Below are 16,986 nucleotides of genomic sequence, written 5' to 3'. Positions count from 1 at the left end.
TCTTTCTTATCCTTTTCACCTTTTCTTCTCTTTCTTTCTTCTTTATGTGACTTAATTGTTGTTCTGCACATCCTCAGATACACCCATAGTCGATTATCAGACCGTATCCCCCATTGTGTACACACTTATTCCACAAATTTATTACTCAATTCAAAACCTCTTAGACTTAAATTCCTTAATAGCAGTACTGCCTCTTTATACCTAGATAATATTTCAAGTATTTTTATTTTTAAGTTTTTCACATCTCATTGATATCCCTCCCGTTCTCTCATTATATCCATGAACTTCTCTGAATATTTTGTTTTCGGAGAGCTTGAGAATACTCAAAGAGAAAGGCAGAATGGCGTGAGCAGGCTGAGAACACTCAAAGAGAACTACAGGAATGGCATGAACTTGAGGAAGCTAAGCAAAGAGTAACACAGGAATTGAGAGAGCAGGAAGAGAAAACACAAAGATCACTAAAGGCATTCATGGAATCTATTAACAAAGAGCAAAAGAAAGTCAGGGAGACCACAAAGGGATTGCTGAATGGAACCTAACAGAAGGAATGGGAGACCAAGGAAACCATAACCAATCAACTAAGTGATTTGAGAATAAACACTGAACACCAAATTAAGGAAGTAAAAAACTAATACAAGATCTAAAACAAAGTTTCAACCAAGAATTTGGAGCCAGCAAAGCTGAGCAATTAGAAGGAAAAGAAATTAAAAACAAGTTAGAAAGTCTAGACAGCAGGTTAGGCCATGCAGAAGATCGAATCTCGGGGATTGAAGACAGCCTAGATATTATAGAGAAAGAACATACAACCATCCAAGACAAGTCCAAGAAATATGATAGATCTATCCAACACTTGGAAGACACCACAAAAAGGCCTAAACTAAGGATAATGGGTGTAGAGGAGCACCTAGAAACAGAAGTTAATGGTCTAGGAAATGTGTTAAACAGGATTCTAGCAGAGAACTTCCCAAACATGCAAAAAGATAGCCCTATTCAGATACAAGAAGCTTTTAGAACTCCAAATAGACCAGACCAGAGTACGACATCCCACCATCACATTAAAATCCACACAGGATCAATTCACACCAAGGAAAAGATCCTTAAAGCTGTCAAGGAGAAAGGATTAATCACCTATAAAGGGAAACTAATTAGGATCACCTCAGATTTCTCAGCAGAGAAAATCAAAGCAAGAAGAGTGTGGAATGATGTATGCCATGCCCTAAAGACAATTATCAACCAAGAATACTGTACCCAGCTAAGTCTCCTTCATAATTGAAAGCCAAATAAAAACTTGTCATAGCAAAGAAAATTGAAACAATAAATCTCCACCAAACCAGCCGTACAAAAGATGCTTAAAGATGACCTACACATAGAAAACCAACAAGACCACAATAAAGGACAAGAAACTTCACCCAAACTGAGAATCCAAGAACTATAGGAAGAACCCAGTTTTCGCATCCCCAAAGAAGGTGGATCACAGACAGGAACTCCCAAGTAACTCATAGTCCTATCTCTCAACATCAATGGACTTAATGCTCCAATTAAGCGACATAGACTCTCTAGTTCGATTAAAAAGCAAGATCCTTCTATCTGCTGCCTTCAAGGGTCACATCTTGCCCATAAAAATAAACACATTTTCAATGTTAAAGGCTGGAACAAAATCTACCAAGCAAATGGCCCCCATAAACAGGCGGGAGTTGCAATACTAATATCAGATAAAATAGACTTCAAATTAAAGTTTGTGAGAAGAGATAAAGAAGGTCGCTACATATTAATTAAGGGATTTCTCCTTCAGGAGGATATTACAATTCTAAATATCTATTCGCCAAACAATGGAGCACCCAAATTTATCCAAGAAACACTACTTTCCCTCAAATACCATATTGACCCAAAGACATTAATTGTTGGGGATTTTAATATACCACTCTCCCCACTAGATAGATCAACTCGGCAAAAACTCAACAGAGAAACCGCAAATCTAAATAACTGCATAGATCAACTAGATTTAACAGACATCTACCGAATACTTCACCCAGCAGCATCAGAATGCATGTTTTTCTCAGCAGCACATGGAATATTTTCTAAAATACACCACATTTTAGGCCACAAATCAAACTTGTCCAAATTAAGAAACATTGAATATATACCTTGCATTCTCTCTGACCACAAATGAATAACATTAAAACTCAACAACAAAAGCCACTAAAGAAAGTCCGGTAACATATGGAGGCTGAACAACACAGTGCTGAATCACTATTAGAAAGAGATTAGAATCAGGATTAGAAAGAGATTAGAAAGGAAATTCAAATGCTCATGCTAGTCAACAAAAACGAGCACACAAATTACCAGCTCCTCTGGGACATAGCAAAGGCAGTACTCAGAGGCAAGTTTATGGCTCTGAGTTCCTACATCAACAAATTGGAGAATTCTGAAACGAACAATTTAATGAGTCATCTGAACCTCCTTGAAAAATTGCAGCAAGATAAAACCCAATCCAGTAGACGGAAAGAAATAATTAAAATTAAATAAGAATTAAATGAATTAGAATAAAAAAACTATAGAAAGAATCAACAAGACAAAGAGTTAGTTCTTTGAAAAAATTAACAAAATTGACAGACTCTTAGCAAATCTTATCAGAAAAAGAAGAGAACACACCCAAATAAATTAACTCAGAGATGAGAATGGAAACATCATCTTGGAAACAACCAAGATTCAGAACATTATGAGGGAATACTTCTCAAAACTTTATGCTAATAAGTTTGAGAACTTACAGAAATGGACCTTTTCCTAGCAAATACTGACATGCCAAAACTAAACTAAGAAAAGTTAAACTACCTTAATAGGCCCTTATCAAGCATTGAAACAGAAACAGCAATAAGAGACCTCCTATTTGAGAAAAGTCCAAGACCAGATGGTTTTACAGCGGAATTCTACAAGGCCTGCAAAGCAGAGCTCACACAAATACTCCTCCAACTCTTCAATGAAATTGAAAGAGAAAGTTCACTACCGAACACATTCTATGAAGCCATCATAACCCTCATCCAAAACCAGGCAGGGATTCATCAAAGAAAGACAACTATAGACCCATTTCTTTGATGAACATTGATGCAAAACCTCTCAACAAAATTTTGGCCAATCGACTTCAACAATTCATCCAAAAAATCATATATCATGATCAAACAAGATTCATTTCAGGAATGCAAAGCTAGTTCATTATACGCAAATCAATTAATATTAATCATCACATCAACAGGAGCAAGGATAAGATCCACATGGTTATCTCAATAGATGGAAAAAAAGCATTTGACAAGAACCAACACCCATTTATGAGGAAGGTTTTGGAAAATTTAGGAATCCATGGTACATTCCTCAATACAATAAAGGCTGTATATGACTAATCTACAGCCAGCATTATACTTAATGGTGAAAAACTAAAGCCATTTACTTTTAACTCAGGAACAAGACAAGGATACCCACTCCCTCAACTCCTCTTCAATCTAGCATTAGAATGCCTAGCTACAGCAATAAGACAAGATGCAAACATAAAGGGAATCCAAAGAGGGAAAGAATAAATAAAACTCTCCCTCTTTGCAGATGATATGATATTGTATTTAAAGAATCCCATAGACTCCACTCCCAAATTACTCAAGCTGATTCAAAACTTTGGCAAAATAGCAGGGTATAAAATTAACCCTCAAAAATCAATGGCTTTTCTGTATACCAACGATGTGAAAAGTGTGGCTGAAATTAGGAAAGCAACTCCATTTGTAATAGCCCAACAAAAAATAAAATGCCTAGGAATTAACCAAAGAAGTGAAGGTCTTCTATGATGAAAACGTTAAAAACTTGAAAAAGGAAATCAAAACAGAACTTACAAAATGGCAAAAACTCCCATGCTCCTGGATCGGAAGGATCAACATTGTGAAAATGGCAATACTTCCCAAGGCTATCTACAAATTCAACGCAATACCTATCAAAATTCAAACTCATTCATCAAGGAAATAGAAGAGGCAATCCAAAAATTCATATGGAACAACAAAAGACTCTGAATAGCAAAAACATTCTTCAACAAAAAGAATACTGCTGGAGGAATATCAATACCAAATTTCAAACTATGCTATAAAGCCATAGTAATCAAAACAGCTTGGTACTGGCACAAGGATAGACCTAAGGAACAATGGAATAGAATTGAATTCCCAGAAATGAACCTACAGACATATAGCCATCTAATCTTCGATAAGGGAGCTAAAAAAATAGAATGGAAGAAAGACAGCCTCTTCAGTAAATGGTGCTGGAAAAATTGTTTGACTACTTGTAGAAAACTAAAGCTAGATCCTTATATATCACCCTGCACCCGAATCAACTCCAAATGCATCAAAGACCTCGGAGTCAAAACAGACACTCTGAAAATATTACAGGATGGAGTAGGAGAAACCCTGGGTCTCCTTGGCACAGGCCGAATTTTTCTTAATAGAGATCCAGAAACACAACAAATTAAAGAAAGGTTGGACAAATGGGATTGCAGGAAGTTGCAGAGCTTCTGAATGGCAAAGGACATAGCTAGCAAGATCAATAGAAAGCCCACGGATTGACAGATCTTCACTAGCCATAAAACGGCCAAGGGTCTCATATCTAAAATATACTTAGAACTCAAAAAATTAAATCCCCCAAGAACAAATCCTCAAGGAAACAACTGCTCAATAAATTAATCGGCTAAAGACTTAAAGAGAAACTTCTCTGAAGAAGAAAGGAGGATGGCCAATAGACACATGAAGAAATGCTCAATCTCCCTCGCCATAATAGAAATGCAAATCAAAACAACATTAAGATACCACCTCACACTAGTTAGATTGGCAAAAATCAAGAACTCTAATAACAACAGATGCTGGAGGGGATGTGGACAGAAGGGAACCTTACTTCATTGTTGGTGTGAGTGTAAACTTGTTCAACCACTTTGGAAAGTAGTATGGAGGTTCCTCAAAAGACTCCACATAGAGCTCCCCTATGACCCAGCAATCCCATTTTTGGGCATTTACCCAAATGTTTACAAATCAGACCACACTAAAGCTACCAGCACAACTATGTTTGTTGCAGCATTATTTAACATAGCTAAGATATGGAACCAATCCAGATGCCAATCAGTAGATGAATGGATCAAGAAAACGTAGTATATATACACAATGGAATTCTATGCCTCCATCAGAAAGAATGATATTACCCCATTTGTTAGGAAATGGAATGGAAAAACTTATATTAAGAGAAGTAAGCCAAGGACAAGGAAACATAGATCCATGGTTTCCCTATTTTCAATATCTAGTATATGTATGAGTCAAGCAGAAAAGTTCAGATAAGGTAATGTTAGGAAAATGAATCCTAAGATGTCTATTCAAATGTTTTTTTTTCTTTCATGAATTTGTTCCTAACGCATTTGTAAGATTATTTCTTTGTTGCTTTGTATGTCCCTCCCCCTCTGTATAACTTCTGATTTCACTGTATTTGATGTTGGTATAATTTGTGGAGGGGAAGGGGAAAACAAGTCGTTTAAATAAGGTTACAGGTGGACCCGTTGTCATGTCGAAAACGAACTTACAACTTTGGTGGGGGTTCGGAGGCTGGGAAGGGATGTGAAGGGGAAACAAAGAGGAGGCTACAATGCTTGATAAGAAATGTACTCATTATCTTGCCCATTTAATTGTAACCCCTCTGTACAGTATTTTCACAATAAAAAATAAATAAAAATTTAAGATAAATAAATAAATATGTTAGAAACAAAAAAAGATCCACTGTACTTATAGTCTGATTTGTTGCATGGAAATTCCATTATACATCTATTTAAGTTAATAAAAATATAATTAAAAACCATGGAAACATCTGGTCTTAAACTGCATTCTCTCAAACCATGAGTCAATATAACAGTTTCTTTCTCAGAAACTTTCTTTGCAGGTCTTTTCCTCATAATGACAGGAAACTGACCAACATAATATTAATACTCCAAACTGCATATAATAAAGATAAAAAATATAAAAATCACATTAAAAATGTTAGAATTCATCACATGATAAAATAACAGGTAGAATCAAATGCTGATTGATTGTTTTTCCAAGTATTTACCTATGGTATCTAATTTAATCCTCACAATAATCCCATAAAGTGGAACTATTTCCATTTTTAATGCTCAGATGATGATATTGAAGTTTTCAGAGTTGGAATTAGTAGTACAACATTGCACACATGGTAAGTGTTTGCCTGATGCCCATCTCCCACTGTATCAAATAACTTCATTCTATTTAATGACTAAAATACCAGCACTTAATCTACTAATTCTAGGAAAATTTCCCAGAATTATTGTGTACACTCTAATAATATTTCACTTTGTACACTCTAATAATATTTCACTTTATATTTGTTAGAAAATAGATAACCGTAATATGAAAATTCCAAGTTCTTAATTAATTTGTACCTCCCTGGTGAAAGGAATTGCTAAACTATAACATTCTTGCTCTCTAACTCAAAATAGTAGAAACCATATTCTATCCCATGGCTCAACATGCACTGCCTAGTAACCCTATCTCTGTTTAATATAGTCTTACTGAAAGAATGACCTGCCCAATTCCTGATGGAAACAGACTGAAGGTCTTATGGACAAGTGATTTCCACATTGTAGCTCACCTAAATTGTTTACCATTATAAGTATTTTGATTGCTTTTTATAACCAACATTTTGAGAGAAATGTACTACTTTAAAATGCTATTAAAGCAAGACGTATAAAAAATCACCTTAGACACTAGATAAGTATTTTACTTTTCATATACCCAAAAATGCAGTCTGACCTATCATTGTTAGGAAAAAGAGGTTAAAAATCACAGACACCAAGACCTAAACATGAATTAAAGACTCTCCAGCTTGTAAATATAAATGGTTTAAAAAGACATAAATACTACTGCGTTTAAAAAAATTCTTATGATACTGCAGTTTGAATTATAAACTATTAACTCTTGAAAATAAGCCATTTTCTTGGCATTAGGACACAAAACACAAGATTAATCCTAATCTTTTTAAAAGACCTTTATTTATACTAAAAATTCAATCTTATAACTACAAAGATTCTAAAAATAACTGAAGTACAGAGACACAAAGGAAAAAATTTATCTGCATCATCTACATTCAAAGGACTGTGTTAATAGAAAAAAAAAGTTATATAAATAATTAGCTTACCCAATTCACTTACATTCTTTTATTCTATTTCATTTAGATTCATAAAAACTGGCTTTTCATAAAATGATGCTTAAAAAGCCTATATGTCCACTTACGTTTTCATATCTTATCTTAACAATCTTTATTTCAGCAATGTCTTTAGCTCTATAGTTAATGAACTGAAATAATAATAAAATATCCAAAGTCTTTTCAGAGATTGCAAGACTCGCTTTGGGATGTCATTTATATTGGAAAACATATTCGAAAAGCCTTGTTTGTTAATGTTCCCACAGTTACTCCCACAAAAGGGCCATTAGTGAAGATCTCTTTGCATGTACACAACAACTTCAAATACATCCACAATCTGGAGATGACACATGCTTTTTGTTTGTTTGTTTTTGAAAGGAATATCTAACAAGCATATCCACAATACTGATTTTCAGTCAATATGATGGGATATTCAAATATAATAAATATGAGGTTATCTCTTAGTGAGAATAGATATGATCTTACAAAGAAAGATTTTTTTCAACAGAAATCTGGAAAGAGTTTATCCACCTTGTGTTTCACAGTAATAACCAAAGAGTAATAACTGTATGTTTGTTGGTCAAACTCACTACAATTGTATATCTTAAAAGTATAATCAATTTAAGAGGGCAAATACATATTTTGTACCGATAGTCATCTTACAGAAATAACTTACTACCTAATTATGTCTTTATCTTCTTACCTAACATATAATAATAGCTGAAAGCAGTCTCTTTTATGTAACTTAATGCTGTAAATGCTTTTATTATGAAGATGTTATTTGACAAATAAAATATACAAAAGGGTGGTTCCACTGAAATGACATGACTGAACACGATAAATAAAAACATTGCAACCCAGTTAACTCTTTGCGGACTCACCCTGTCCACATTGGCAAGCAACATTGCAACAGCACATGCAAACCTATACACATATACACATGTGCACATGTACATACACATATACATGCATGTTAAATTCAGGGTTTATTATACAAAAAGTTCAAATAAAATATTAGTGATTAGTACAAATGATAATTTGCCTTATTACAAAATGAGATACAATCCAGTCACCACAGCTATTACATATTACCTGCCTCTCCACATATAACCACTTAATTTATTTTATTAATTAATTAATTTGTTTGTTTGGTAATAATAATAGGGCTTGAACTCAGGGCCTGGCTCTGTCTCAGAATTTAGTTTTTATTTAGTTTTCTCAAGGCTAGCATTTTACTGCTTATACCATTTCTAGCTTTTGCTGGTTACTTTCAAAACAGAATCTAATGGACTTTTTTTTTGCTTGGTCTGGTTTCAAATCACAATCCTCATAGTTCATCTTTCTAATTAGCTAGGATTAATAACATGAGCCACCAGTGTGGCTTCTACTTTTTCCTCTATATTTATCTAATGCACATACTTACATAGTAATTTAAAACTGAGTATAGAACCAAGATGTACAGTGATGATATTGTCCTATCAGAAATTCAAGTTATTAATTTAAATTTCTTCTTGAGTCCATTCACAAAATGACATGATATAGTATAAGAGAACTCACGATTGAACATATGAGCTTTAAGAGATTTCTAATAGATCCATTACTTATTGTTACCCAACATTAGAACAAAATGTATAATGCAGTAGTAAAATAGAAGTCCTTTGCATGACTATTTAAATTCCATGTTTTTTTAAGACACTTTGTTTTCATCTAAAAAAGTAGAACTGTCTATCGTCTTCAATGATTTTGATGATTGAAGGTGCTTAATGAGAAGTCAAAATGTATTAGTAGTCCTTTGCTATCAATTAAATCTTACTTTTTCTTCTTGGAGAATATAATGATCAAAGCAATAGTTGAGAATCAGCAAGCAATAGTTCAGAATCATGCTTCCCGTGCAAGGGGATCACCAGTAAGTAATCCTTGACACTATTTTCCACAAAGCTTTGTCACAGATATAATCGGCCTGCCCTCTCTAGCTGCTTTCCTCGCTCGGACCTATTCCTTCAAGGTACAGGAAAAGTGTGATTCAACTGATTTCAGTCAGATCTGTTACTAGAATTATCAAGGATTTAGATTCTTGTCTGTAATTTGGTCAAATCTATGTCTCTTTATGTAGGCTACTAAAAATGTATTTACTAATTTCAAGTAAATACATAAATTCTATTTCCATCTTTTTAAAAAATAAAATTCTGTTTGCTCTATAAATTGATCAGAGGCATGGATTTTGTGGCTAGCTAGATCACTGCACATCTCTCTGTCTCTCACTTCATCTCTCTTTCATGGTTCTCATAGATAATATGACTGCTCCACAATTATCCTAATTTATTTTGCTTTTATATTTTTGGTTGCGTCATTTCACTTTCTACTCTGCCATTTCCCATATTTTTTATATAGAAAGTATTATTTGTTTTTTCTTTTTTCTTTTTTTTTTTTGTCAGTCGTGAGGCCTGAACTCTGGGCCTGGGCACTGTCCTTCAGCTCTTCAGCTGAAGGCTAGCACTCTACCACTTAAACGTCAGCCCCACTTCTGGATTTTTCTGCCTATGTGGTGCTGAGAAATCGAACCCAGGGGCTCATACATGCATGGCAAGTACTCTACCACTAAGCCACCTTCTGTTTTCTCATTCCTAGAAGAAGCTGCCCATGAAAACATCACTGATTCTCATTTTCAGTCTGTACCTTTGAATATGGAGGAACGTCTTTCCTCTGCTCTCCATCAATTCCCTACTTTCCAGTTAGAATGACTTAGAATAATAAAAATGGAAAAAGAGTAAATAAATAATAATGAAAAAACAGATACACAAAATTCATTGTATTTTTCTCACCAGTTCAACCAATGTGAACTATTGGGGAAATACATAGACACCTTATTCCCACTGGCACTTTAAGTCTCTAGTTAAGCAATTCTGATGAAGATGAGGAACAAAATGAAAAAGTGACGAATGGTATCAATTACAAGAAAAAAAATGGAGTAGAATCCAAGCAAATTTCTTCTTTGGGCTGCAGAAAATAATCGGCTTACTAGAGTGTGGAGACTACTTTCATAAAGGCCACTCATGTGAATACTAGGAATGATGATGAATATACCCCTCTTCATCGAGGAGCCTACAGTGGACACTTAGATATTGTCCATGAATTGGTGGCTCAAGCAGCAGATATTCATGCAATAAATGTGAATGGCTGGAAACCCCTGCACAGTGCTTATTCTTGGAATAATACCAGTGTGGTTTTTTCTTACTTCATCATGATGCAGATACCAATGCCCAAAGTAAAGGCCTCTTGTCTCCCTTGTATTGTGCTGCTGGGAATAGAGATAGCAAAGATACACTGGATCTCCTTCTGTTCAACCATTCCATCAAACCAGGTCTGAAGAACAACTTGGAAGAAACTGCCTTTGATATTACCAAAAGGATAAGTATGTATCACTACCTCTTTGAAGTTGTGGAAGGCTGTACAAATTGTTCTCTTAAATCATAATGGTTCAGTTAAGTATCTTTTTTTTCTTGTTTTTTGTTGAGTTTTTTTTATTGTGAAAATACCATGCAAATGTTTTACAATTACATAGGCAAGGTAATGAGTACATTTCTTTTTTTTTTTTTTTGTCGGTCGTGGGGCTTGAACTCTGGGCCTGGGTGTTGTCCCTCAGCTCTTCAGCTCAAGGCGAGCGCTCTACCACTTGAGCTACAGCACCACTTCCAGTTTTCTGGTGGTTTATTGGAGATAGGAGTCTCACGGTCTCTCCTGCCCGGGCTGGCTTTGAACCGCGATCCTCAGATCTCAGCCTCCTGAGTAGCTAGGATTACAGGCGTGAGCCACCAGCGCCCGGCTTATGAGTACATTTCTTATCAAACATGTTGCCTCCTCCTTTATTTCCCCTTCCCATCCCTTCCCATCTCCCCCCCCACTTACTTCCCCCCTCACTGCCCCTCCCCTCACCAAAGTTGTAAAGTTCGTTTTTTGACATGATGTCTTGTACATCTCATTGTTGCAATGGAAACAATTTGTTTTTCCCCTTCCCCTCCACAAATCATACCAACATAAAATACAATGAAAGCAGGGATTATACTGTGGGGGAGGGACATACAAAACAACAAAGAAATCATCTTATAAATATGTTAGAAACAATCGCAAGAAAAAAAATTTGAATCCTTATATTAGGGTTCATTTCGCCAAACATCAACTTATCTGACCATTTTGGCTTGTCTCAGACATATACTAGTTATTGCAAATATGGGAAACCATGGGACCAATGTTTCTTTGGGCCTGGCTTACTTCACCTAATATAATTTTTTCCAAGTCTTTCCATTTCCTAACAAATAGGGCAATGTAATTCTTTCTCATGGAGGTATAGAATTCCATTCCATAGAATTCTATTTTCTTAATCCATTCATTTACTGACGGGCATCAAACAAGACTATACTAAAGCTACCAGAACAAATATGTTTATTGCAGCATTATTTAGCATAGCTAAGAGTTAAGTTTCTTAAACTTCAAAATGCCAGTCCATTCTTTGTGTCCATACAAAATACACAACCCAAGTAACAGCAATATCTTACTCTAAAAATTCCGTGCAATTTTTCCAAATGAATTGCCTGACTTTGATGTCGAAATGTATTTGAGTTGTTTGTATACATCCATAATCATTTCTGCAGAGTTTGTGATTTTTTTAATCAGAAATAATTTGAACTCATCTGTTGAAATGAGTAGTACAGAAACTAAAGATATTTCTGTTTATTGCCTGAAAAAGTATTTTTTAAAATATTCTATATTCTGTGTTTGAATAATATCCATAATCTATTTCATTCTCTCCTAGGTATACTTTGAATTGAGCATTGTTTCATAATATATATATATATATATATATATATTCATTAATAAACGTGTCCTTTCAGATTGCATTCCATATAGAAAATTTAAGATTCCTTTTTTTCTAGGTCCTTATGTAGTATATTTCTTAAGGATAAAATGACAATGTTAACTAATTTCAAATGTTTTGTAAAGGTTATTCTATGTAAAGGCCTTTCTAAGGTGAAGATTTAATACACTGATATCAAACTAACATTTAATTCTAACACATGCATGCATTGTTACACGTGTAATTTTGTATTCAACATTTTAATAACTGTTTTTATTTCTTGCATCTGAAGAATGAAAACTATGGAATATTTCACAAATTTTCATATTATCCTTGTGCAAGTGCCATGTTAATCTGTGTATTGTTGTAATTTGGGTATATGTGCTGCTGAATCATGTAGTATCTTCTAAATTTAAGTAGCTAATGATGCAATTCTTTATACAGGCTTATATCATTGGGTGCCTATTTGTAACAAGGAAACCTTATTGTTCCTAACAATACTATTGATCTTATTTCCCTAAAATAATGTGTATAGTGGGAAAAAATTATATTGTTCGGTTGATTGCTCACATTTCATTTTTTGTCAATGACAATTTTAAGTCTTTTTCATTTTAGATTTAATCATACTTTGAAGCACTTATAGCTAGATCCTAAGGTAATGGATTTTTCAAGTACTTATTTATGCAACTGAGTTAGCTTTGTGGAGCTAATGGATTCAAAGTAAGCCTTGCTTAAGAGCTACTTCTAAACTTCTGCAGCTGACATTTCCCCAAATGAGGTCTTACTGGCACAAATGTCTACCTGACCCTTTATCCTTCTTCCATGTAGGAACAGACCAACCAGAATATCCTATCTTGACAGCATAGTTTATCTTACTGGAACAAAACTAATTTTAGTTACAAGGGATCATAGAAAGATGCACAGTTCATACAGAACTGTTCAGACTAGAAGGTATTTTATCAAAATATCATTGTTTATTATACTTAACATTTCAAAAGTAGCAAAAGCCAAGAAGGTGAAAAAATTGTTCATATGCACGATTACCTAATTTCTGGCCTGTCTACCTTCCAACCAGGCAGGAACTTACACTACTGACTTTCTATCACCAAATATTTCCATATCTCCAGAAGTCCATATGTTTCTCTGCTTTATTAGGCCTTACATTGGTAATGTTTTAATCACAGTGTTTCCTCTTGCCTCCACGCTGTAAATCTACAAATGGTAAAGCTTTAGGTCTATCTCTATCAAACACTGAACTAGAGATAATGCAATAATTCTTTAAGCATTGTCTTTGATACCCTAACCACCACAACAGAACAATGCAAAACATGTGCCCTTTTTTATTATGTATAGTTATATATTTTATATTTATATGTGGTGATTTTATATTTCACACAGTGAAACTTATTAGAATTAATTGATACTTTGAAAAATAAATTGATAATTATTTATTCCAATAAAGAGAATTGGAATATAAATAATTAGGTTTACAATACATATTTGAATATAAAAAGTATCAATGTAATGTCTTCAGTATAAACTTGTGATGCATTCTAAGTGTTCTTGTTCTTCTGAATTCACATGGTAAAAAAAATGTTTTCCTCTAATCTATAAGGGATTTTACTCTGTTGCTCTGTTTATTGTTTAAACTCGCGGGTTCCAAACTGTTTTTCTCCACATTTTTGAAGCATTCCTATTGATCATACCCAAATTTTGCTGATACTATGTCTGAAAGATATAATTCTTCTGCAAGACCCATGAGTCCTAGGATCCCAGATCCCAGTTACGCACATCATCAGATAACAGGGTCAAGACTTCTTACCTAGACCCATGCAACATGCCAACAGAAAGTTATTGAAGAGCCATGTCAATTTCTCATTTCCTATAATATTTCAAGCCCCAATTCCTTGAGAAGCAGAAATGAGCAGTAAACAATAGTGAAATGCAAGGCAACTTAAAATGAAGGATGAGGTCACAAAATCTGAGAGAAAGTACTGTAATTCCAACTTTCAATTTACAGATGACCAGCCCATTTCCGTGAACAAGATCACAAAGTGTCACAAGATTATTTTTAATACCCCTCTCCTAGTGATTAATCAAAGATTCCAGTCCAGCATAAGTGGGCCAGAAAAATAGCTCCTGGAAAGATAGATCCACAATTGGTCTATCAAGGCGAGGAAAACTTGACTTAGAAGTCAAATGTAATTCAGAAAATAACATTAATTGAGAAGATCCTTAGTGCTTCAAAACACTGGTACGTCAGTAAAACTTGGTTCTGTGGTATAAAAATGTTGTCATTCTCATAACATTTAATCTCCAGCAAGTGAATTCTTTTTCAAACAATCTTTGAAAAATCACATTCGCAAGCCAAGTGCTAGTGGCTCACGCATGTTATTCTAGTTACTCAGGAGGCTGAGATCTGAGGATCACGGTTCAAAGCCAGCCCGGGCAATAAAGTCTGTGAGACTCTTATCTCCAATAAAACATTCGAATATCGGAAGTGACGTGTGGCTCAAGCAGTAGAGTACTCACCTTGAGCTGAAGAGAACAGGAACAGCGCCCAAGGCCAGAGTTCAAGACCCACGACACTAATGTCAATCAGGTACAACCATTCATTAAACTGTAGAAATAGTACCACCCACCATTTGTGTTGTTCATTTGATGCCTTCCAAAATTTGTTAAATATATTATCCTCCCATATGTCAAACCCAAACGTTAGCTAATAAAGTAAATTTCATCACTTAATAAGGTACCTTTTAAAAAGTCACAAATAGATGCCTTATATGTTGTTTATGTTTTCCCTATCTGTCTAACATAGTAAGTCTTGAATATGGGTACTTGTCAGAGGTGGGACAAACATAAAATCTGACTTCTATTTTTTATCATATTCTTCTATATTAGTAAATTTTAATTTTCTTTTTTCCAAAACTTATTGGTAGTAGAAAATATTATCCCATGTAAAATAAAATAATCACACACAATTGTACAAAGCCATTTATAAAAATTGGTACTTAAGAATACATTCTCAATCATTTTTAAACTTTCTTGTTGACTATAGATTAATCTTCCAAATAGATGAGAATAAAATCATATCTAGGTGGTTCATGTCTCCAGTCTTGCAAATTATTATTGCAGATGAATGAATTATGGAAATATAAGCTGACATCAGTTCAAGTATATTCAGGATTGAAACTCCATGGAATGTACATAAACCTTTCAAGTACTAACAGACAGTTTAAACAGAATGACTATCAGGAAGTTGAATCCAGAGAGGAATAATAGTAAAGACATAGAATGAATGAAAAATGAACAAGGGGCAAGTACAGCTAGAATACTCAATGTTCACATGTGATAAAGGAAGTGGTAAATTTGAAATAAATTTTGGAGGAGAGGTTGGTTGAGAATGATAGAATGAGTGAATCTAATCCAAGAGCATTGGACAGTCAGATGGACATATTTAATTGTAACACACTTGCACAACCTTTTGAAATTCAGTTAAAAAACACACAAAAATTACAACCAAACAGCAATCTCTGGAGAGTATGAATATGATCTCTCAAAATTTTAAGCAGTTAATGAAGGGCAAAGCAAACAAAACTATTCAAAGAGGGCAGTTTGGGGTAGGGGAGAAATTTGAACAGATTTAAATAGCTTGTCTAAGGTTATATTTGCTGCAAATATTATCTTTCTTCTGCGAGTTCTCTGTCTGAACTGGATACTCCAGTCCTGAGCCACACTTGATAGCTTGTGAAGATAGAATGGAAGAAACAAGATCAAGAACCCATTACTCCATTGGAGAGAAAACAATCTTCTATGTTTTCTTTCATCTCCCTTCACTACTCTTTCTTCATACTTTTAAGTCAATTGATTTTGAGTTATATATTTCCTTCTTTGTTCTGGAAAAGTAAATGATGAAAGTAATTCACCAAATATTATTTGTCATTTTTTTTTATCATGCTGTTTACTTGTTCAAGCGAGTCCATTAAACTTCACCTCTGCATTTGGTTGCCATGAAAATCCAACTTTGATGTTAATCAGGACAAGCTCCAATGTAAAACTTTGTCTCCATAAAATCAAGTCCAAGAAACTCTGATCACAAATATTTTTATATCCTTTATTTCTTTTTTCTTTTACCTTGAAAGTCTTCTTGTGTCTAAAGTGCCCACAAAAAAAGTACTCCACCAGTTTTTGATTCAATCACTTCTAACCTCAAAGATATATTTTGCTAACAAGATACTTAGAGGAAACCAAAGAATCCTCCACTTTTATCTTCTCTCTTAAGACTCTCTTTAGATACCATATCAGGAACAGTGAAATTATTCTTTGCAAAATTATTTCAATAGATTATTTTTTCTCTTCATCTTGCTTTTGCTCAACAAGATGTATGGAGAGGAATAGAATTAAATCACCCAAAGCTTGGATGACAGTGTCTGATAAAAAGGACAATGCTTCTATGTCCTCCTCTTAGCTCTTGTCTGATTTCCAATTAATCACAGGTTCTTGGCTTCAAGTCTAGTGAAGTTGAAGGACTATAAAGCCTCCTCCACTGCTACATCTTCATGGTTTCTCCTTTAAAACTCTTTTAAGTTGCCTCATTTGGATGTGGAATTTATTTTCAGGTTTTCATTCAATCTATTCTGCATTGTAGTGAGCCAAATAGGCTCTGTAAAATCACTTTAGGTAGCAAAAATATTAAGACAATCTATATCAAAAAGTTTTGGCCTCCCTCCACTGCTGGAGCCAATTTGCTTAGCTAGTGTTTCTAAGAACACTGTTTTCTTTTCTTTCTTTTTTTTGAGGGGAGTGGTACGGTTGCAGGGCTGGAACTCTGGGCCTGGGTGCTGTTCCTCAGCTCTTCAGCTCAAGGCTAGCGCTGTACAATTGAGCCACAGTGCCACTTCCGGCATTTTTCTTTT

General features: G+C 34.5%; 1 pseudogene; it reads right to left on the bottom strand.

Annotated features, from left to right (window-relative positions):
- Positions 1–12,366: 12,366 nt before the first annotated feature.
- LOC122125063 lies at positions 12,367–12,466 on the bottom strand (annotated as a pseudogene).
- Positions 12,467–16,986: the final 4,520 nt, after the last annotated feature.

The sequence above is a fragment of the Dipodomys spectabilis genome, unplaced genomic scaffold (genome assembly GCF_019054845.1).
Source record: "Dipodomys spectabilis isolate Male_0828 unplaced genomic scaffold, ASM1905484v1 ptg000259l, whole genome shotgun sequence".
NCBI classification, from domain to species: Eukaryota; Metazoa; Chordata; class Mammalia; order Rodentia; family Heteromyidae; genus Dipodomys; species Dipodomys spectabilis.
The sequence above is the reverse complement of the archived record's forward strand: the minus strand, read 5'-3'. Positions and strand labels throughout refer to the sequence as shown.